Source organism: Melozone crissalis, unplaced genomic scaffold (genome assembly GCF_028551555.1).
Source record: "Melozone crissalis strain CALT ecotype California unplaced genomic scaffold, PUWL_Pcris_2 ptg000005l_1, whole genome shotgun sequence".
NCBI lineage: Eukaryota > Metazoa > Chordata > Aves > Passeriformes > Passerellidae > Melozone > Melozone crissalis.
In genome coordinates, this window is record NW_026535783.1 from 43,283,307 (window position 1) to 43,306,826 (window position 23,520).

The window sequence follows — 23,520 nt, forward strand, 5'->3', positions numbered from 1 at the left end:
TTTAAAATTTAAATTTTATTAATGCAACATGAGTCCTGCATTGAGGATTGAATGTGGCATTTTTCTACTTTTAGGGATTATTTGTTTATGTACAAAGCTATTCTGGAAGTGGCTGATTCTATTCCTGTATTACTGATACAAAGGCAATGATATATTCTTTTCCAAATAAGGCTTGGTTTCATTTGTTATATACTTGTTACTTGGTTTCTACTGTTAGCTAGAAACGTACAACTGCCTAATTGTATCATTCTTGTTAAAGAGTGATTTAGATTAAAATGAAAAAAGTTTCCCAAAATATGTTTATTACACATATCTGACAAAATCTCAATATCTGGCAAAAGTTTAGCAATTTAATGAAAATCAAGATTCTTGTGGGATCGAACAGATTCTTGTTAGAGGTCCCTCTACTGAAAAAAGGACAACCTATGTGCATGCTCTTTCATTACCAAAGTAAGCAGTTAAAAACTTCTCTAAGTTCATACTGATTAAATATATTTTATTTTCCCTTGCTTTCAAGAATACCAATGACATCATGAGGTTTTATGATACAGAGATTGTATTAAGCTACAGACAGACAAGTGGGAATTTTCACATTTCTTTGATAATATTTTAAAACCTCAAATGGTAGGATCCTCCATTCACATATCAGTTTATATATAAACATAATCGAGCAATTCTGAGTGAGTTATAATCAACATTTGTCGTATTCTCCTTCAAAACTAAGAATTTACTGATGAAACTAATTTAAAAATAAGGCAGATTGCTCAACTGATTAGCAATTAACTTCTGTCCTAAATACAGCTCCTTCCCGTGCACATACATGATCTTCAACTTCCTTGCTTGCACATTTGTGTTTGTATGCTTTGTTACAGGTTATGTATGTACCCATCTGTGTTTCAAAGAGTAATGAGAGAGTGCAAGCAACTGCTACAGTTTTCTGTGGGAGGTAGAAGATATATGAAGTCATGGAAATAACTAGGGCAGACAATATGGAACAGTAGTTTACTGTTAGATTAGCCATTGGAAATCAAGTTAATATTTATTGCTTGGAAGGTATTAGAGATTATGCAGACATGTCTTAACAATTAACTTGGACATTAATTGTCATATTTATTTTGGAACAAAGAATTTAACAACGATATGAGGTGAAAATTATATGGAGGAAATAACAAAAATTATTTTGTTCGTTGATTTTGTGTACAAGTTATAGTGCACCATCAATGCTGAGAAATGGGTATTAGCAGTTCAGAAATTTAGCTATATTGCAAATTGTCTGAAAAGTTCTGATTCGTTTGTTTTTTACTGTCAGATAGACATCTGATACTGCTCTGGTAGTATCATGTAGAAAACTGAGCTACCAAAGCAAATAAAAACAAAATCTGAACAGTTATCAACACAAATATTCCATACACCTTATGCTATATACACTTAGTTAAGTCATTCCATGTGATTTTGTGCCTTCTTTATACTACTGTTGTGCATCTAGCTTTTAAGGCTTGAGCCACATATCTTTGTTTTTAAGGATTTTATTCATAGTGTTTGTTGCTTTATCTCCAAATCATTAATGTGCAAATGTGGGCAGCAGTCCGGACATGAATGACCTTATCAGGGATTACTGTGAAGCAAGATGTCTTTAAAAAATTTAACCTGTGTTCTTTACTGAAAACAAACTATTCTCCTGAGAAAGGCTCCTTGTTCCTGCAATCTTGTTTCTGCCCTCTGGTACAAATCTTCTCTGGAGGTGGCAAATAAATTTATACCCAGAGCTTTACTTTTTAAAGTTTTCTTCCTCATGTGCTACATTCTGGGATTCCCTCTCCATTAGCTACTCAGTCTTTTTACAAGAACAGATGATCAAGTAACACATGTACAAAGAACCGACATCAGAATGCTGTTAGTTTTTCAGTAGTCTAGTTTCTTTCATGTAGTAGACCTAGTTTGCCTTACAGAGAATCCATAACCTGAAAACAGTGGCAAATTGTAAGTCTATATAACTGTATATACATGCATTTATATCTCTGTGCATTCTGGGTTGATATCTTTGAAGTGTATGTAATACCAATTACAGCGTATTGGGAGAAAACCAAAAAGAAGCGAAGAAAAACTACAACATAAAATGTCAAACCACTGTAAATAGTATTAGGGAAAATGGCACTGCTAAATGGTAGTAGAAAAATAAAAATTTAATTAGTCTAAAACTGCATTTTAGCCACTGGCCATATAGATAAAATGATCGCAAATGCAAATGCATGTTGGTTTTGTTGTTCATTTAAACCTCAGAAGAAGTTTTTCAATATTTGAAATTAGAAAGGTAATTACTTGAACTATTGGATGATATTAAACACAACTACTTAGTAAGCACACCGCACAATTTCAATGTCTGTTCTCCATAGAGGGGCTTATCCAAGTCTCTAAATCCCACTGACTGTCATGGATTTTTTAAAATGTGTGATTGTTGCATATGAGCATACTGAATAGCTGCTGTTTATATGCAGTCTGACTAGGTCAAGTAAGTGAATGGTACTTGTGCAATCTGCATGATGTCACAATCAAAAGTCTGAAGTTGTTGGAGTGCTGTATTCCTTCTGAAGCACAATCTAACTTCCTTGCCCTTAAAAACCTGCTGCAAAGCACAAGCTAAAAAGGTGTCATTGTGCTAAGGATTAAATGGAGGATTTAAAGGATTACAAAGGATTAAATGTAATGCAATTAAATGCCCTGTGATATGATGAAAAAATATCTTGTGCCCTGACAGAATAGAGAATCAGCTACACAAAATGCTATCAGCCACTTGCATTTCATTCATGCAAACTCAATAGGATATAAGAACAGGGAAAAGGAACTGATATACTCAGGCAAAAGTTTCCTATGCATTACTATGTCTGTATCTGATTATATGACCATATATGACAACAGGACATCTGTTTTATTTCTGTGCAGTACTCTACCATGAACTGATGGAAGAGGCATACTTTAATTATTTTATTCCTGAAGTACTGAGATTAATGGTGATTGCATATAATTTATTCACTACCAAATGGTCCAGAGAAAAAACCTTTTCTGAATAAGATAACACATTTATCAAACTTAAATATTAAATTTAAGGTGATTCTAAAGAATGAAAATAACTTCCCCTATAAATAGGACATTGAATGCTTAATACATTTTTGTTTAAAGTGTTACCTTGACTTTATGATGTTAAAAAAGTAAAGAAATAATAAAATCCAATTTTCAGTGTTCCTTCAGGTATTCTTTTCTAATTTGGAAAAGTTCAACTAAAAGGTATTCCTTAATAAATTTAAATCAAGTAAGTGTGAAAAAAACATGCAAGACAAAAAAGTGTTGTGAAATATTTTGCTTCATAATGATGGTTTTATTTATTCATTTCTAAAGCAGTAACTTGATTGGGACTGATTGCTTGTTTCTAGGAAATTATTTACGTTAGTCTAGTGAGAATCTGCAAGATTTTTGTTTACTCAAGCATATTGGCAGCAAATTGTGTCATCTAGGTAATTTAGCAATATTTTGTATTCACAACTGAAAATTGAATTCTTTCCATCATTATTTTCATGCAATAGCCTACTGAAAAACATTTCAAACACATTCATAATATTTGATAGATTTTTCAGTGAAGTCAATCAGACAGAAGTAACCAGACAGGCAGGTTTCAATTGTGATCCTATTTGCATATTTTTTCTTGCCTTTCATCATTTAACAATTTTACCATAAATGTACATGATTGATAATACTCATAAAAGACTCAAGGATGGCCAGACGAAAAGGGGAAAATTAAGAAGTGAAGTCAATCTACAAACATGTCAAATTTGGCTAAATCCAAGATCTACATGAAGGGCAGAAAAACATAAACCACTATTTCAGAGTGCAAGATTCCAGCTTGCGAAACAATAACTCTTAAATATTAGAGGTAAGAAAATAAAAGATGACCATGAATGACCAGTGTGCTCAGAAAAATATTGTATCCCTTGCTTGTGCGAGCAAGCTCACTATTGTGAGCAATATTCTCGGTAAACATAGGCTGATTCTCTTATCCCTCTGTGTAGAACTGTTCCCAGTCCCAGAAGATGTGGCCCAGTCAGTGGAGAAAATGCATAGATTCAATAGAAAATTGAAATTGTTAGAAAATGGATATTAATAGAATCACTAAATGTATAAAGAACACAGAAAATGACAATATGAGGGGGTGAGAAGATTCTGTAACTTACATGAACAGAAATATGACAAATTAGTCACCCTAGTATATTGAATTTAAGCTAACTTACAGAAAATTACTCCATAAGTTAAACAAATTTTAATTAACATTGTCAACCAACTGAACAAGTGGTATGATTTGCAATTAATTCTTCGTAAGCAACATATAAATCCAGACAAAATGCAATACTTATCAGAAAGCAAAACTCCCATTGGAATACAATTGATACAGACCTCACCTAAAGCATATGCTGCACAAAAGAATGAAACCAGTGTTCTGACTTTATAACCTCTACAGCTGATTAATTACTTTAGAGAACTTGTGTCTGATAGTATATTTTCTATCTATACATCAAAGGAAGAAAAATACACTACAACAGATAGGCCATGGGACATTGACAAGCTTGAGAGTAAATGTGGAAAATTGAGAAGCGGACCCATGTGAACTTCATGAAGTTCAACAAGTCCATGTGCAAGGACCTGTATCTTGGTCAGGAAAATCATGGAATCATAGAATGGTATGAGTTGGGAGAAACCTTTAAACATCATCAGGTTCAAACACACTTGCTATGAGCAGGGTCATTTCCCACTAGATTTGGTTCCTCACAGGCCCATCCAACTTGACCTTGAACACGACAAGGGTTGGGGAACCTATAACTTTGCTGGGCAACACCTTAGGCATTACTGAATATCAGTAGAGTATTGGTAATGTCTGAGAGCAGCCCTGCAGAGAAAGACTGGGAGATACTGGTGGATAAAAAATTAGATTTGGGCTGACAATCTGCACTTGCATCCCAGAAAATCCATTGTCTTTTGCATTGCACAAAAGACAGGCAATCTGCAGGATGAGGGAGTTGGTTCTGTGTCGGATTTTGGTGCTGTCTAGATGGTCTGGGAAAAGCCCAAAGATGGCCTTGGGCCCCCGGGGTTCGAAAGGACGAGAGGAAGCTTCAGAATTGTTCTCGGTCTCGGTGTTTATTAATTGCTTATCTAAAAGATTTTCTCTTGGCCTGACAGAGTTCTGCTCAGCAGTCAGCCATGGGCACACACTGAGAGCCCCTGGGGCGGCCACCTATCTTTATACCCGGAGTTACGTATACAATATTTATCATTTTTCTCCAATACCCTCTACCCTTATTAACCAGTGCACTTTTAGTAAAGACCAATCCCAAAGTGCCAACATCACCACAGAAAATGGAGGCCTAGAGGAAGAAGAAGGAGGAGAAGGGCACGCCCCAATTCCTCCATCTTACCTCTCTAGACCCCCCTGTACAGAAATTTTAAACCCTGTATCTCACACTCCAATTAACTTATCCCTTCACCATTCGCCCCAGTGAAATCCTCCTGTCCTCATACTGATGTCATCTCCCCTGTGGGATCAAAGTCCAGCCACCAGACATTTCTGGCAACATTCCAGGACTCCCGAGCCCCCCAGGGGCGGTCTGGTTCACCCTGCGCCCCAGTTCTGAGAGACTGAGATCCCACATCTCCCCCTTCTGTTTGCACCAAAAAGATCTTTTTTGCCATCCGATTCATTGCATGTTTTAAACATGCAAATATGCATGGGACAACAAGTATGAGGACTAGGAGAACTATTAAAACATAAAACCCTATCTTTAAGATTCCTCTCCAAATGGGAGAGATGTCAAAGAATTCTGCCAGTTGATCGATCCATGATCCTGTGATCTCGCCAAGCTTATTTATGCTGTCCTTTATATTTTTGATATTTTCATGAATTGACTTTGAATGATCTGAGAGATTCATGCAGCACATCCCTTCGAACTCTTCACACCCATGTCCATGAGTAAGCAATAGATAATCGATTGCCGCTCTGTTTTGAAGAGTCGCCTGTCTCACACTACTGACGTCTTTTAACATGTCATCCAATGTGACAGACACAGACCGCGCATGTTTGCTCAACCAACAACCCATGCGGTCGATCTGAGTCAAGGCCACCCCCGATGCTGTCTGAGGTGAGAAGATTGCTGTAGCAATACTCGTTTTCTTGTCCCAAGAAAACATTTCATCATTGCAATCTGCCGCATATTGCTGTATTGATCTTTTTTCTCTGTGCCTTACCTCTCTTAACATGTTCAAATCAGGCGATAGCATTGAAATTTCCCCAATGCTGCATGGACCTCCCGTGGCATTAGCAGGAATGCCGTGCCAAATTCTGTCCCCGCAAATTAAGAACAGACCTCGCGGCAGTTGCACCGGAACTTGGATCGATCCTTTGGTAGTTCTCTTTGTATATTTACACCAAGCTGAGGCATTCTTATAAAATTCATGAGAGGGAGTCAAATCAATAGTTTTCACCTTTGTGACTTTCGGAGCTTCAAACTGCATGCAGAGTCTCATTGTCATGGACCCAAAAAATCTCCAATTCCTGAGGTTCTGTAGAAGCCACAGGAAGCAGGTGTGTCCAAGCACACCACTCTTTTATAGGATTTTTAATGACCTGCGAAATGTTAATTGCAGAGTGCCCTGGAACTGGCCATTCGTCCACTGGCAATCCAACCATGCATGCTGAAAATGGTTTACCTGGTCTTGAATGTGTCAGGCAGATACTATCTAAATTCGCTGCCCGAGCTAAAGCCTCCCATACATTTTGCCTTGGTTGACTAAGAGGTAAATCTCCCCCACTGCTTACTGCAATGAATGAAAGAACGATGCACATAAGCATCATGAAACCCATTACTTCGCTTTTGTGTGAAAAACCCCCCCAAGGTCCTTAGTTTCTTTTTATTTCTCTTCCGGGTCGTTTTTCGCAGTCTGAGTCTCGACTTCTGTCTGAGTACTCGTCTCTTTGTTTCTCGGATCAGCGTTTTCGTGCTCTCGCGTCCGGAATGGCTTCACATGCCGCACCGACACCCACTTCAGACCTCGATCTGTGGAAATACAAGCGAAACCCTTTCCCCAAGAGATTAGTTTGAAAGGACCCTCTATTTGACCTGTTTCTGGGTTTCTGATCAAAACCAAAGGATCTCCCTTTAGCTTTGCCTGTGTGTTGTTTAGAAAATGTCTCACGATCGGTGGATCAGGTTCCGAGGATGGATAATCCCTTTGTTGTGTTAACATTGTCTTCTTCAAGGTGCTTTTCTTTTTATATATTGTTGGAAAAAATTGCTGCATTGTTGCAGTCTCGCCACGAGATGGCGCTGTGGCTCCGCCGAGCCGACCCGGCATGTCGTGCACTTCTGCCCTCCTGCCACTAGGTGGCGCTGTCACCGGCCTCCCTGGCTCAGATGACGGAGCGATCTCGACTGCCCCACTTCCTCTTCCTGCTCGGCGTCTCCCGTGAAGGGAAGGGACTGGGACTCCGAGGGTCTGAACCAAAGGCACCAGATCTGGAGACGGTGTGGAGCCCCGGGACGTAGAATCCCTAACACGGCCCCTCCTCACCCGCGACGTCACAGGGGACCGGGCTCGGGTCCGCCCGCGTCCTACTTTCTGCGCATGCGTACTCTCCGAGCTGCTCCCTGTGTCCCCCAAGCTGACGTCATCGTCTCCCCCCTGTTCCACCTCCGAGGTTCCCGCCCCTCGGTCTGTCCCAGAGTCCAACCCCTCCTCCTCTGACGTTGTGTTCACTTCTCCCGCTGGCACTCCGGCTCTCCCCGCGATTCGAGCTGACCGTCGCACCGGGTCTGACGTCACAACTGCGCGCCTCCTGCGTCTCACCGCGGCGGCCCTCTGAGCCTGCACATTTTCCCTCAGCCCGCCTTCCGCGTTCGCCGCTCCCGCGCCCGCGTGTGAGTCTACACCCCGGTTTTTGCGAGTTTCGCCCTCCGCGCGCGTCTCCTCATCTTCACCCGCGCTGCCCGCGTTTGCCGCCGCCGCCGCCGCGTCGCCGCTTTCACCGCGAACAGGCCCCCCCCCCCGATCCCTTATCTTCCTGCTCCCCCCCTTCTGCTCCTGACTCCTCCACACTCTCTGGAGTTTCAGGACGCCCTTGGGGTTTGTTGCATTTTTTGATCGGGGGTTTTAATATTTTTTCCTGCTCTCTTTTTTCGAGAGCCCTTTCCCCCTGGCTTTTTAAAGCCAGAGCAATTTTTTTTCCCGGAGCTCCGCTGCTCCGCCCCCTTCTCTGAGGGTACCGCAGCTTCTCGCTGCTTTTCCAGTCTTTTAGACTGCACTGAAATACCTTGTAACATGATTCTTGCCGGCGAGAGTAGCTTTAACGCTGTCTCATCTTTTTTTGTTGCTAAAATATATAAATGCATATTAATTTCTTGCCAAAACCCCACTTCGAACAACAGATATGTCTCTGCAAGTGGATAATTAAGCCTTGCCCATAATAACAGCTGTTTTAATTCTTTCTTTGGGATCCCTTCTGTATATAATTCTGCTACACTTTGTAAGGTGGATAAGATTTCCCGTTGTTCTTGGGAGAGTGTGGCCCCCATGATATTATTTTGGCCTTCTTACCGAATCTGTCGTCAGAGTGGTCTGGAGGCTCCTGTTCTCCATCCAGTAGATTACAAGAGATGGATCCAGAGGCGCCTTTCTGGTCCCAGTCCAGGCCGCTCTGCTACGAACTGTCTTCAGCAGAAGCTGAGAGATGGGATTCTCAGTGACTGCTGATTTTTGCAGCTTCTCCCGGCCGGTTTTTTCTTTTTCTTCTTTCTTTCTTCAGGCTTCCCTCCTCTGGAGTTATCAGTGCTGTCCTCTTGGCTCTTCAGCTCTTCAGGGCTTTCCCCCCCCCCGAAAGGTTTGGTGGGAGATAGCCCGCACAGCGGACGCCAGTTGTCGGATTTTGGTGCTGTCTAGATGGTCTGGGAAAAGCCCAAAGATGGCCTTGGGCCCCCGGGGTTTGAAAGGACGAGAGGAAGCTTCAGAATTGCTCTCGGTCTCGGTGTTTATTAATTGCTTATCTAAAAGATTTTCTCTTGGCCTGACAGAGTTCTGCTCAGCAGTCAGCCATGGGCACACACTGAGAGCCCCTGGGGCGGCCACCTATCTTTATACCCGGAGTTACGTATACAATATTTATCATTTTTCTCCAATACCCTCTACCCTTATTAACCAGTGCACTTTTAGTAAAGACCAATCCCAAAGTGCCAACATCACCACAGAAAATGGAGGCCTAGAGGAAGAAGAAGGAGGAGAAGGGCACGCCCCAATTCCTCCATCTTACCTCTCTAGACCCCCCTGTACAGAAATTTTAAACCCTGTATCTCACACTCCAATTAACTTATCCCTTCACCATTCGCCCCAGTGAAATCCTCCTGTCCTCATACTGATGTCATCTCCCCTGTGGGATCAAAGTCCAGCCACCAGACATTTCTGGCAACATTCCAGGACTCCCGAGCCCCCCAGGGGCGGTCTGGTTCACCCTGCGCCCCAGTTCTGAGAGACTGAGATCCCACAGTTCTGCTTCTCTGCTTCTGTTTGCTGAGACCCTAGCTGGAATACTTCACTCATTTCTGGGGTCTCCATTACAGGACATGGACCTCTCAGAACAGATCCCAAGGAGGGCAATAGAATGATCAGAGGCATCATGTAACACGTCTCTTATGAAGAAAGGCTGAATTAGTCAAAGTTATTTCAGCCTGGACAGAAGGTTCTGAGGACCCTTTTAATATATAAAAGGGACTTACAATAAAGATGGGCATTTTTATTTTTACCAAGACAGACAGTTACAGAACAAGGGACAATGGTGATTAGCCGAAAGAGGAGAGATTTAGACTGGATACATGGAAGGCATTTTTCACAGTGCAGGTGGTGAGATACCAGAATAGGTTGCCCAGAGTTGTGATTGCCCATTGGAGGTGTTCAACACCAGACAGGACAAGACCTTGAGTAAGCAGGTCAAATGAAAATGTCCCTGACTGTCAGGTGGATTGGACCTAAATGATCTTTGAGGTCCCTTCCAACACAAACCATTCTATGAATCTATGATTCTGACAGTGCTATGGGATGTGATTGTTGCTCCCATCAATAGAATAGATCATTATTACAGACAATAAATTTTCTTGCACTAATTATTACTTATTACTGCAAACATAACCTTAATAAAAAAATAGAATTTAAAACATAAAAAGTTTTTGACTAGGGGACTATTTATGATGTCTAAAACAAATACGTCTTTTCTGCTGAAAAATTCACTACTTGTTGGACAGTTTGAGTGTAGGAGGGCAGGAGATTGATTACATGAGAAAGAAAAAAAAATTACTTGGTATTAGTATCTCGATATGCTTACGTCTTGCTTCTGGATAAATAGTAGATCTTTACTAAATGAAATAACTGGGATAAATAAAACCTTAAATTGAAATCAATACTATTGATTTGAAGGCTTATAGAGAGATTAATCTTTGCAATCATTTTAAACTGCACCTTGTTTTTTCAGCAGTGTGATTCTTAAAGGCTTTAGAAATGTATCCTGAGTTTGATAACATGAATCAAATACTGGTCTAGGCTGATCATTCAAAGCTAAAAAGTAAACCAAACAAATTAAGATAGTGATTTCTACTATAAAATTAATTACTATTAAGGAAAGCAAACAAGGAAGAACTACAGACTAATTTATGATTGTTATACATCAGGAGAAATTACATTGAACTGATTGACCGTTATATACTTGAAAATATAATAAAATTACAATTATTGTCTAGATAGTAATAAACAGCTAATGAAACAGTCACTGAAATACTAAATCCATGTATCTTTCTGCACATTTTATGCATGTTTTATTCAACTGTTATTTAGAGGTTTGTGTGAGATTGTTCCTAGAATTGCTTACATTTTATGTTATATTAATGAGACAATAAAAATTTTCTAGGCTTATGCAGCAATCACTTGAAAGTTAGGAAAAAACACCAGTAAAATATGGATATGGTGTTTTAGTTTTCTAGTGGTTTATCTCAGTAGTCTTAACTTTTCTCTCTGAATTTCCTAAAAACTGTTTACAATCAGCTTGGCTCTCTAAAATGAGGAAGACAGATTTTTAAATGTGTTAATTTTCTATCCTTAGGTTTTGAGTGGACAGCTGGATAGCAGGAGGGGATGGGAAGTATTTGTTAACATGTCTGAAGAATGGTATTCAAGATGAGATATTGTCCAAAACACTATATTTTGCCATATTATTTTTCATGGTACTGTAAAGCCACAATACAAAAGGAAAAAAAAATAGTAAGCCAAATTTAATCTAGGCAAATATTTCTTTATGTTTATAAAGAAAACACCAGGATAACTTAAGAACTATGTGGAATCCTGAAGTAGGAGTAGGAAAGAAATAATAAGTGCAGCTTCTTTAAAAAAGGAGTGTTAGGATGGTGAGCTACACCCAACACACTAAGTTTTAGCAATAGTCCCATTTTTAGACAGTCCCAGACTTCAGATTCTCTACACCAATACAATTCTTAAGAAGCTAATTTCAAAAGTTGTTTTTAATCTGGTGCCCTGTCACTGTCTTAGGCTTTATGGGTACTACCTTCATCCTGAGCTTCAAAATCTCACAGACCCATCCTGATACCAGAAGTCTCTGGGACATGAGCAATGACTATGTTGACTGGAAACAACTAAGTTCAATTTCATTCTACCACAGCAACTTCATCTTGATCAAGAAGGTGAAGCAAAAATTATATAGCATTTTTATCCTCTCCAGGTGATAATTTCTCTACGTATTGTTTTCTGTTGTTTTCCCAGTGTATTTAATTGCCTTTGCCTCCCACTTTTCTACATCACCTGGCAGTAGTCCTTCAGATCTCTTTAAAATGTTATTTCTGCAAGATAAGAGGAACAAATAGGAAAGTATACAAAACAGAACCTGCCCTACTCATTCTTTAGTTCATGTATTTTCCATTTACCACAGGTTTCAAATTTTATTAGAAACTGTCTGAAGTATTTTAAAAAGTTGTTAATGAAGTTTTGGAAAGAGGAACTTTCCATGGTTAAGCTGGTAACAAACCCTTAAAGTCTCAGATACAGTCCAGCTCAAGCTGGAAGGTACCATCAGAATTCTCCAGTATACTTCACTGAGTAGGGCAGAGCCAACTAGATTAGGTTACTAGGGCTGGGGTCAGTGGGGTTCTGCAGATGTGCTGTTTGCCATCTACAAAAGAGGTCCTTCCTGTGTTATCATGGACCAAAAAAACCTACCAGTTTTGAATCTCCCTTTCCTCAGGTGTCTCCTAGCACTAGCCCTGTTTAACTGCCTGTGCCTTGCCCTGTTTGGGTGTCTCAGCTCCAGTCCCTGCTCAGATGTCTTTAAGCTACATTCTACTCTGGTATGTGTTTGGGACAGCCCCTCTCAGGAATCTCTGCCCTAGTCCTTGTTTGAGCCTCTCTTTGCTCCTAACTGCTAGGGCTGCTCCTCCAGCCTTCCTCAGAAGACTGCTACTCTGCTGTCTTTTGTCTCACTGACATCTCTTTTCTTCTGCATCTCTCTCCTGATATGTTGTCCCTTATACCTTAGCATCTCCTTCATTTTTCCCCTTGCCTCCACTCAGGTGTCACACCTGCCTTGGTGTTGGTCTGTTGCATCTTTTGGTTTAAGATATTAATATACTTCCATAAATACACTTTTTGCAGAAGCACCATATGCTCCTCTGATGGGTGCAGTTGTGTGTTCAGTGGGCTTGTTTTGCCCATAGCAAAGCTATCTACAACTGGCTATGATCAGCTCAGAAAAGTACCAGATTACCTTTTCCATAGATCTTCACTGCAGGTCCTTGTCCACTACTAAAACCTGCTGGTTATGACTGGTATATGTTTAAATGGATTTTTTAAAATTTCAGGCCAGGCCTGAAACTTTTAGGCTTTGACTTTTATTTTGTCACTTGATTCCTCATCCTTGTTGGTCTAATTATTTGGGCCATCACACACAGCATTAGAAAAGTGCCAGGCTACTGATAAAGTAGAAAGAACACTTTGTTTTGAATAGGTTATGCATGAGTTACCAAATGTATCTTGCAATGTATTGATAATCAATTGTTCATTAACACAGCTCATGTAGCTTCTGTCAAGACATAAAAAGACATGGATTTGACTTTATGATCTCTCCAGAAGAATATAGGGCCTATCTTGTTAACTGAAAAAGGCTTATGTCTTCAGATGATAGAGGATATCCTTCTTACTCAATTTCAACTCTAAGGATCTTCCTGATTTTTTTTATATTCCTTGATCGAGGCTGATAACTTTGATTCCTATAGTTCTCCTTAAGAATTTGCTTCTTTAAACATTATTTCATAGACAACTGAAGTGTCACAAAAAACATTTCTAAAACCTGGATAAATACACATTGCTTCTGTAGCTGAATTTTATAGCTACACAACAGCTATATCCCTTCATTTTTTCTTTTTTCCCACCTAGTCATGTAGTGTTCTTGCCAGTGCATTGTTAACAAAATGCTTTTCTTACAAGGCAGAGTTTTTTGAATTACTTTCCAATCTCAGAGGCCTTTTATTCTATAGGTGGCAGATGTAAAGGCTTTTTCCTCCTGCCTCTCCTTTCAGGGACATGAGATTCTCTTATGATTATATCAAATGAATGAAAAAAAAATTATTGAAATCTTCAACTTTTTAATTTTTGAACATTTAAGTTAGAATTAGGTACTTCTGTGCAAATGAACACTGAATGTATTACAATTGCTGTGCAATAGCAACAAAAATTTAACTCCTCATTATTTGTAGTGTTCCATATCCATGTCTCATTCTCCCAGCATTTGGGCTCCATGGAAACAGAACTGTGAACCCAGAAATTTTTTTGTTCAGAGACCTTATCTTATATTTGCAGGCACTAAATATCTTAAAGGGAAAGCATCTGAGGTCCTTGTCATGTGATTTTATTTGTAGATTCCTTATAAATACGCATAAATTTTTCCGTCTATTGCTGTTAGAGTTCTGCATGTGTCTCCAAAGAAAAGGCAGAAGTCCTGAAAACCAAGTTACTCCTTTTCCTTCAGATTATTTGCCCTTCCTTACTCTTCTTCACAACAACTGAGAGCTTCCAATCTTTATTACTGTATGTAACAAGGGATTTTTTCTCCTTGCGAATGTAAGAACACCATGTTTTGACTTCATCTCTCAGAAAAAGGTTAAGAACCCTGGTGAAGTGAGGGCAAAGGGTTACACATGACTAACAAGCGTCAAGCAGCTAATGCCTATTGCCTTTGCATCTCCCTGATCTTCTGTTCCCTCTTTCTTCCTTCATCTTCAATCTGACTGCATATCAAATTCTCATATAAGTGATCCTTACAGGCTCTTGAGGAGAAAAAAAGCAAGTTAATCTTCAGCATGTACTGTAAATTCAGTCAAAAGTAAAAAGATAAAGATAAGTAAAGATAAAAAGTAGTTAAAAGATTAAGGTAGTGGTCCTCTGCACTTCTAATGAATAAGTATTATGGGCTCTAAAGAGGAATTAAGAACCAGCAGTTTTGGATTTTAATGAGGACAAACTATAGCTTGATTAGGAAGGAAAAGAAGCAAATGTGCAGATTAAAACTAGATTATTTGTGGAGATCCTATATATGGAAGCAAGGAGATTAAGAATCACAGATTGAATTCATCCAGGACTACAATAATGTTTTATAACTTGAGAGAATTGGATAGTCTTTCTTTTTTTGAAACAAACTTCAAAATGTCTTATAAATCACACACGTCTCATAAATCACACATATTTTTCAAGTGAAATTTTAACTAACCTAGATATCACTTAATAGAATACAGAATAAGCACTTGTAGGACTCATGAATCTAATTCTGGGGAATTTTCATTGTACAAAAAGGCACTTGGTTACCAAGAGCCTGAATAGGGTTTTGATTCATCTAACAAGTGTATGTATATTTTTAGCACTTTGAAGCTGTTACTGATTGCCAGTGAGCTTAGACATTTCTTTTCACCAAAGCCATGTCACTGTTTTTAACTGGCAATGAGTCAGTCTAGAGGTACATATAGAAGAAAAATGGTACCACTTATGTTCAGGCTACCAAATTATGTTTAAGCTGTCAAGGATTTGGTGATATTGGGGGAAAAAAAGCATGCCTTCTATCGAAAGCATTCTTTTATTATGTTTATAATTGTAACTTTGTGAGTTGGTATGTACCTGACTTCATTATTTCCTTAACCTTGAGCATTTTAGAATCTTAGATATAGCAAAGTATAAGCAGTAAAAATATCTCCTAAATAATAAAATCAATAGATTTACCCTTGTATGTCATTCATATCTTTCTTTTTTGCTTTCCACTCCTCCAATATGGAAACTCTTAACAAAGTTGTTCTCATTCAAAATAATATATTTTAATTTGTAACTAAGCTGGCTTTCAATGAGGTGCTTATTTTTTGTGCCACTTGCAGAGTTGTCCATTTTGATATGTAGAAGCAAATGGAAAAGGACCACAGAACAGTTGTGATGGAAGAGATTTGAAGTTCTCCTATGAGAACTCAAGAAATTAGAGATTAAAAATTCCCATCTTATTCCTGATACAGGAACGTGGACTGTATTTGGTGCTTATCTTAAGTATAAACAATCTTTCATAGCAGTCTAGTCTAGATTGATATCACTCCTTTAAACTGGCAGAAAGTAACAAGGACCTATAAGTGCTACTGAGGGATCTCACTTGCCTGTGCCAGCCAAATAACACAAAGTCATTCAATTACCCTTTCTCTCACAATTTTTTTTACCAGAAGATGCTGTTCTTTACATTATTATTTACAGTCTGATTCAAAAGTATATTTTAATGATTTATTTATATAGCATACCAAGCTTTAAATAAAACATGCATCCAAATTCAAAGTTCTGTCTCTAATGTGCCAGTTATGTGACTAATTCATTAGGTTTGTCACTGAATTATGAATTATATAAGTAACTTTTAAGATGTGAAGTTGATTTGGATCCATATTTCATACTTTGGAATATAAATATCTGTTTTATTAATAACTGTTTATAAAGAATGAGCGTAGCAGTTAATGTACACACTATTGAAAATACAGAGCACACCATTGAAACACAGAGTTACCTACAAAGATTTCCATCTTTACCCCTATTTTCAAAAACAGATGTTCTTCTGCCTTACTAAGATGGATTCTTCAGTTTTCCTCTTGGAGATAGGTGGGAGGATAGAAATGGAGAGGCAGTAATACTTGAGCATTGACATCAGAGAATCTGTGTCATTTTTTGTTACTTCTGAGCCTGTCTGTGCAATAGTAAAAGCCTTCCAGTCAGTATTTTGGAGTTGGGATGTCATAGCTCAACTACCTCCTCACTTCAACTAGGTGAGAATAACTACATCAAATCATGAATAAACCAGTCATCTAAGGATTATATTGGCCAAGTGCTTAATGCCCACAGGAGACAAAATGTTCTTTAAATTCAAAATTTTTCCATGAATTTTATAAATAAATAAATAAATCTGCCTTTCAATGAGTTTGCACTTTTTTGCCTTCTAATCCATGCAGACAAGATAAAGCATATGTCTTTTCATCCTCTGGAACTAGGCTGGGACAGCACTCGATATGGATAGTACAGCAGGAAATGGCTGTTGAGTGGCCAGTTCATTGCTGCTGCAAACAACACAGAGTCTGAACTCTCCCATCTCCTGATAAACACAACACCATTCTAAAACAAGTACCCACCTAACTCTTCCCATACTGGCATTACTGTAAATTATTTCTAATAGAAATAATTAGAAGTTTGTTTCAGATTTGATTGAAGTTGGTAAATATGATTCAAGCTTTACTAGGAGAAAACCAGAATTTTCCCAAGTGTGTAAGTCACATGTCCATAACAAAATAGTCTGAAAATTAAGTTGTCGCTAAAGAGAGCTAGAATCTGTTTTCAGGTTTTAGAGTTTCTGTTTTATGGAAGAGAACACTCATAAAACAGCAGCTTCACTAATCTTTAAAAGTTTTTTCTGAGCAAGGAATAAAACCTTTTCTGCAAAGGATACTCAAGACAAATGAGTATTGGAATGCTTATGCTATATGCATTTTTTTGTGCCTCGTGATGATTAAGGATCACAAGGATCTGTGGGCCCCCAAAAAACTCCAAACAGAACCAAAGCCCACAAAAGGCCCTTGCTTTTAAGAATACTAAGAATGGGATTCCATAAATCTGGAAGTACCCCATTTTGTAGTGAGTTAATAAGAACTTACAGATTTCTTAAGCCAAGCAGCAGTCAAATCAAGTGCAAATCTGAAACCCCTGGTGAAGGTAGTGTAGAACTACACAGTCCTGTGACAATATAACAATACTTTGATATTTATTCCATAGCTTCGTGACGGCCTCTCTGAAAAAGACCTCCATTCAATACTAGGCCTGTTGCTTTCATGCATAAGTGTACTTTTTTTTTGCAAATTACTCTGAATTATATCAGAGTATTACATTCCTTGCCCACCTCTGGGGAGTTGGAATTTGATGATCTGTAAGGTCGAATGCAACACAAACCATTCTATGTATCTGTAATAAAGCTAACTAAATCAAGTTTCGAGACATTCGATTACAATACATTTATACATCATCCAACTGAGTGTTACTGATCCAGACAGGATGACTTGGCCCCTTAGTAATGTTCTTTTCCTTGAGTCATCTACATTTGAAAAGCCACATGCAATGAGGTGGAAATGAAACACTAGAAAACGTGACTGTATTAAGAGGATCAAGTGAGGGACAGGTTTTCTGAGAGAAAGCTTTACACAGACAGACAGTCAGACAGACAGACAGATAAGACAATGTCCCCTCCCACTCCTCCCCACTTTCCCCCCAGACTACTGGCGAGTTGGGAGAGTTGAGATCATAATTTCACATTCTTTACTATTCCGAAAATGTTGCAATCTCAGTGGGTCAAATTATGTTCTCAACTATGAATGCCTGTGTAGCATTTGGGCTCTTATTCAGGGGCAGGCATTCCCGATATATACTGCTTTGGAAGGCTCCATTAATTCAGTTGGATTTATACCTTTTAGCGCAGAACAACCTTTGTCCTAGTGACTGAGACCCATATTAAATGCCTAGGTAGCCAAGTAGGTCATCCAGTATAAATTAAAGGACTTCGGAATCGCATTCTATGAATGATTTAGAGATATGAAATTTGTGTAGCCTTTTTGTGCTAGTGTTTTTCCCAAAGATCTACCATTTCCTTTATTAAACATACAGGAGATGCCATAAAATCTATTTGCTTGAATTTTAGATTCTAACCTTTTAAAGCTTTTAAGTCATTCAGCCAGAAGTGATTTCCTTCTGCATGCATGAAACTTTCCTCACTAGAATTACTCTTCTGGAGATACAAAATCCATGACTGACTTGACCTTGAATTGTTTATCTGTACAGCAAAATTCCTTCTGAAATAAAATTTATCAGGCCAACAAAGCAAAGAAGTTGATGTCCTTTTACCTTGCTCCTGCTTCTCTTCCTGTCACTGTTACTGACCTCCAATCCCGAAGAGGGAGATGAACTTGAAAAACTATGCGTGCTGGTAGTGCCAAGCTCTTGCCTCATTTATTTTTCTAATAAAATCTACTAGGTGTTATGAGGTTGTATGGGAGAACAGAAGGGAAAACAGGAGTGTTTTGGGAAGTGGTACAGATAAGTTACTGGGGATTTGTTATTTTGAGCCAAACTACTGATGGAAGGTGATAGGATCTTGAAAAGCATCATAGTCAGGGACTTTTTAAAATGATCAGCCCTTTAATTATGTAAGCATTTGAATCATCAGGCTTTGAATCATCAGTCAGTGCGACATGAAGCTACAGCAGTGACAGCTACAGTAAGTTATGGGAGCTGAGCACTAGACTGAGCAGGACTGAAGGTTCCCAAAGTCAGGAAAATCCATACAAGAGCTTAAAGACCCACCAGAAAGAGGCAGCTCTCATTACTGAGGCTGATGTGAAGCAGATGTTGCCTGTTGACAGCAACAACTGGTTACATAACAAAGTTTACAAGAGAAAGAAAGACTTGGTTGCAAACCTTAAAGTTTGTTTAGGATTTTGCTAATAAAATTTCCTGATATCTCAGGTTCTACTTCTCTAAATAGTAGACAACACTCTAGACTCTCGTGTAGAATGCATCAGTATCTGTCAGCAGTGAGCTTTTTTTCTCTTAACCTACATTAAGTCCCTTAACTCACATTGTTAGGAACTTTTTACTCTTAATCTCCACATTAATTTCTGGATATCTTCTGTAATCACTCCCAGAAAAAAAAAAGTCCAGGCATATTCAATTCTAGTTTTTCAGCTAGATGGACAGGAAGAATTTTTGTTCATTTTGTTGTTTGATTTGGCACTTTTTTTCCTGGGATAAAACTATTTCATCTTTGGAAATCCAGATCTGCCCACATAACATGTACACATAAAATATATGGCTTAAAGCAAAAAGGTATCCTATCTGGAGCAGGCTGTGGTGCACACTTTCTGTGATAATAGCAAGAAGTTGGACAAGCCTCAAAGGCACTCCATCCAGTGTTGCGGTGAGGAGAAAAGAGTACAACACTTGACAAGTATATCTGGTGATTCCAAGTGGAATATACCCTGCATAGATGTGAGCTAGCCCATTCTTTATTGAAATCTTTCACTTATAAGAATTTCTTACAGTTACTTGAAAGTTAGATATTACTATATGACTGATCCTACAGTAGCTAGTGCTTACCTTTCTCAGAGGCCTGCAGGTATGTAAATTAGATTGTTTGAGCTCTACCATTATTCCAAATTTCTGCTGCCTGGGATGCTGTAGATAGTCTCTATTATATTTTCGGTCATGTCTTGAAAATATACTAATACTTTTGATTTCTTTTTCTATGCAGGTGAACCATTTTTCACACCTGTAAATTTAGAATAACAAAAGTTTTATCAGCTTGAATGACAACAGAACCTGATTTCTCATTAAATGGAATTTGTTAGAAACCCTTATTTCTTAAGGAAAAGAAACTAACCTTTAACTCACAATTTTTCGTATTTTCCTAAATCATTACACTACATGTGTTTTAGAGCAGGACATATTAAAATACCTGACTAGTAGTGAAGAAGCTCTGCAGTATGAATTTATTAGTTCCCTTGTTAGTGAAAAATAATATCTCTGCTATTTATTAATTTTAAATTGACTGAAAAAAGGAAGGTTTTTTTATCTACATAGAAGATATAGGATAACTTGGGAGAATATATTAATGTTTCTGAGCATTTCCTCTTCTCTTTTCTCAGCCAAGGTGGTCCCATCACTGAGAATGAGAAAGATGTGCACTGTAAGTGTGGTGTTAGTGTCTACAATTTAAATCATTCTCAGCACCATGTTTTAAGGTAGCCAACATTTATGACTATTCCACAAATCTCTGATGAGACACTTTGGTAAAATGATTTTTTAATATATATAGGCTGTTTCATTAATCAGAGGTATGTGTGTAGAGCTACTGAAGTAACAGCTCACAGAAAGCTAATGGGCCACATGGCAGTATCATTCCTGTGGTGAAGATAATGATGGGGAACCCAGCATCTGCAGAACTAATAATTTAGCACAGCAAATTACTATACCTGACTGTGAAACAATGTGGGTAGAATGCCATTTCTCAGCAGCAGCTTTTTCACTATAAATAAGCAGTTTGCATCATAAAATACAGCCTTTTTACAAAATACATATATTGCTTCTTTTTTTGTGTGTTGTGTCTTTCCTAGTTTGCTTGAGTGTGTTCTAAGCTGTGATTCCTTTTTTTCTTTATATTCATCAGAGATTTTCGGTCTCAGAGTGATGGTTTTACAATCATTTCATATAACCAGTAGAAACAAGAAGCAACACATTCTAGAGGTTTTCTAAATACTGTAAATGTTTCAACCAACGTATTGCATTTACTGTGCACGCATGTCATCGTAGCATTGGTCTTGGGTGTGTGTTGGGTGCAGGGAGGGCAGAGAACCAAATATCATCTGCAGAACAAATAATTTGGTACAGTAAATTAATGTACTTGACTCTGAAACTCTGCATAGAGAAAGACATTTCTCAGTTGCATTGTGTATTGCATTTCTCATTGTGGTACACAAGCAGATTCCAGCCCCTATTTCAAAAACGATGAATATTGCAACACTAGTGAGAGGTCAAACATGTCTTTTTTTTCATTTGTTGGAAAGGCTGGATTATATAAGGTAGCTCATAATAAAATTTAGAGCAGATCAAGAAAGAGATCTTAAAACATACCTTTGTGAACTGGGATATGATATCCACAAAGAACATGAATCCACCAGATCTCTATGCCATTCATCAAAGGAGCAATACATACCTGTGACAAATATGATCCTCTTCTCCTAGGATTGTGTACATGCTGATTTCGGCAAATGCTTATTGAGATTTAGATAGCCAAGAACTATTAGCAATGTCATTCTGCTCTACAAAAATATGAATTGCAAGACTTTGGTCTTCAAGAACCATTTTTCTCCATGGCTTAAAAATGGCCTCTTTCTTTGTTCCTTCCATTACTTAGAAACAAATGGGTGTCCTGAGAAAAAAATATAAAAGGCTAATAAATCTCCAAACCACAGACACCATTTTCGAGGTAACTCATCTACTCTCATGGTGTGCAAGCAGGAATCTCTGTTTACTCAGCCTTGTGCAGTATGCAGCCTCACATCTATTCAGAAAAAGAAACTGTTGTAAGCCCTTCAATTATTTAGAAGAGTGTATGTAGTGCCTTCAGAAGTCATTAGAGATTTGAAGGAGAAAGAAGATTGACTGGAGAAAGGAATAAAAAAATCAATGAGTAAGATGACTGATGGATTCTTCTATCAAAGGACTTTTTCCTGCTATTTTCATGTAAGAACACATAATTAGATGGAAAGGAATCAAATATGTTTCTAGAATTGACAAAAACTCTTCAGATGTTAGATTTTAATGCCTTAATCTTCCTCTAGCCTGATACAGGGGATCAGGATCATCCAATGTACTATTTTTCTCAAAAAAAAGAATAAAAAAAGATAATACATAACTTTACACTAATAATATAAAACAAATAATACGTAAATTTACATTAATTTTTCCTCAGGGAGATGGAGCAATAATGGATGCAGTTTTTTCTCAGTTTCATGATAGTGTGGATTGTTTCTACCTTGTGGACTCAGAACTCCTTACAGAAAAAATACAACTTGGGAAGTATATTGTTAAAATTTACACAACTCTAGTTCTGACAGAGTGATTATAGAAGTCTTTTGCGTCTTAAGACTTTAAAAATTACTTACTGAATTATGATGGAAATATAATTCTTAGTCCAAATTTCACTTCAAATATATGGTTAGTATATAGCTGAAGGTACACCAATAAAAAAATTACAACAAGCCTAAGTGCAAAAAAATCTAAAGTGTTGAAATATATACAAAAGTACCTAAAATGTTAAATTCTCCTTATAGACAAAATTTGGAATTAAGGTCAACTATAAATGTATTGTGGTTTTATTTCTAAGCTTGTTAATTTTTTCTCTAGTAATATAATTGTACAACAAATGTCACAATTCTTATGGTAGAAAGTGGAAAGTGTCTTAGTTTTCAGATCCAAAAGTAATTATTTCTAAAATTAGAAAAGTCCTGGTTGGCCATGAACAATATTATGGCAGACAATAGAAACAGGGACACACAAAAATACCGATGTAGATTTAAGTTTGGGCAGATACAAACTGTACCCAGCTGCCTTTTTCACAAGGGTTAAGAGATGCTCAGGGTATCTTCAGTACATGTGGCTTCCTTAAACGAACATGTGACATGAACTCTCAACTGGATATAAAATCTTTTTTTGTCTCAGAAGCATATTGAAGACGAGCAAACCATTCTAAGTATTCTGGCTTGCTTGTGCAACTCAAAAATGAGAGGAGGTACAGCGAATTATTATACTTATAACTACTGTCAATATTGCTTCAGATGTACTACTGGGCTTTCAGACCTATGAAGTCATAGTGTGGCAAATACTTGCCTTTTTAGCTGGACATTACTATACAACTGTTATTGATGGCATGAAACTGGTAAGACTCAAGAGCCAGAGCATGAGGTAATGAAACTATATGAAACCCAGAATTTAATAAGAAGTGCAGCTTGCAGTTTTCACAAATTCAATGTACCTTATTAATCCACCATTAGATGTTCTTCTGAAGCCTTTATTTTATTCGCTAGTACTTGTTGGTATTATTACTGTTATAACTACCAGAAACATACATATTCAAAACTTACTCCTTCACAGAAAACTGTGCTAGAGGGTTTGGGGTTTTTTCAATTGTAACTAGCTGCTATGTAACGTGTTCCTGATGGTTTAATGCTGCACCTGTACCATCAAAAATTAGCTACAGTTGAACTGCTTGGCAACTAAAGTCAGAAGACAGCCGACATTGTCTTGGTCACTGGCACACAGCCAAAAAAAGAA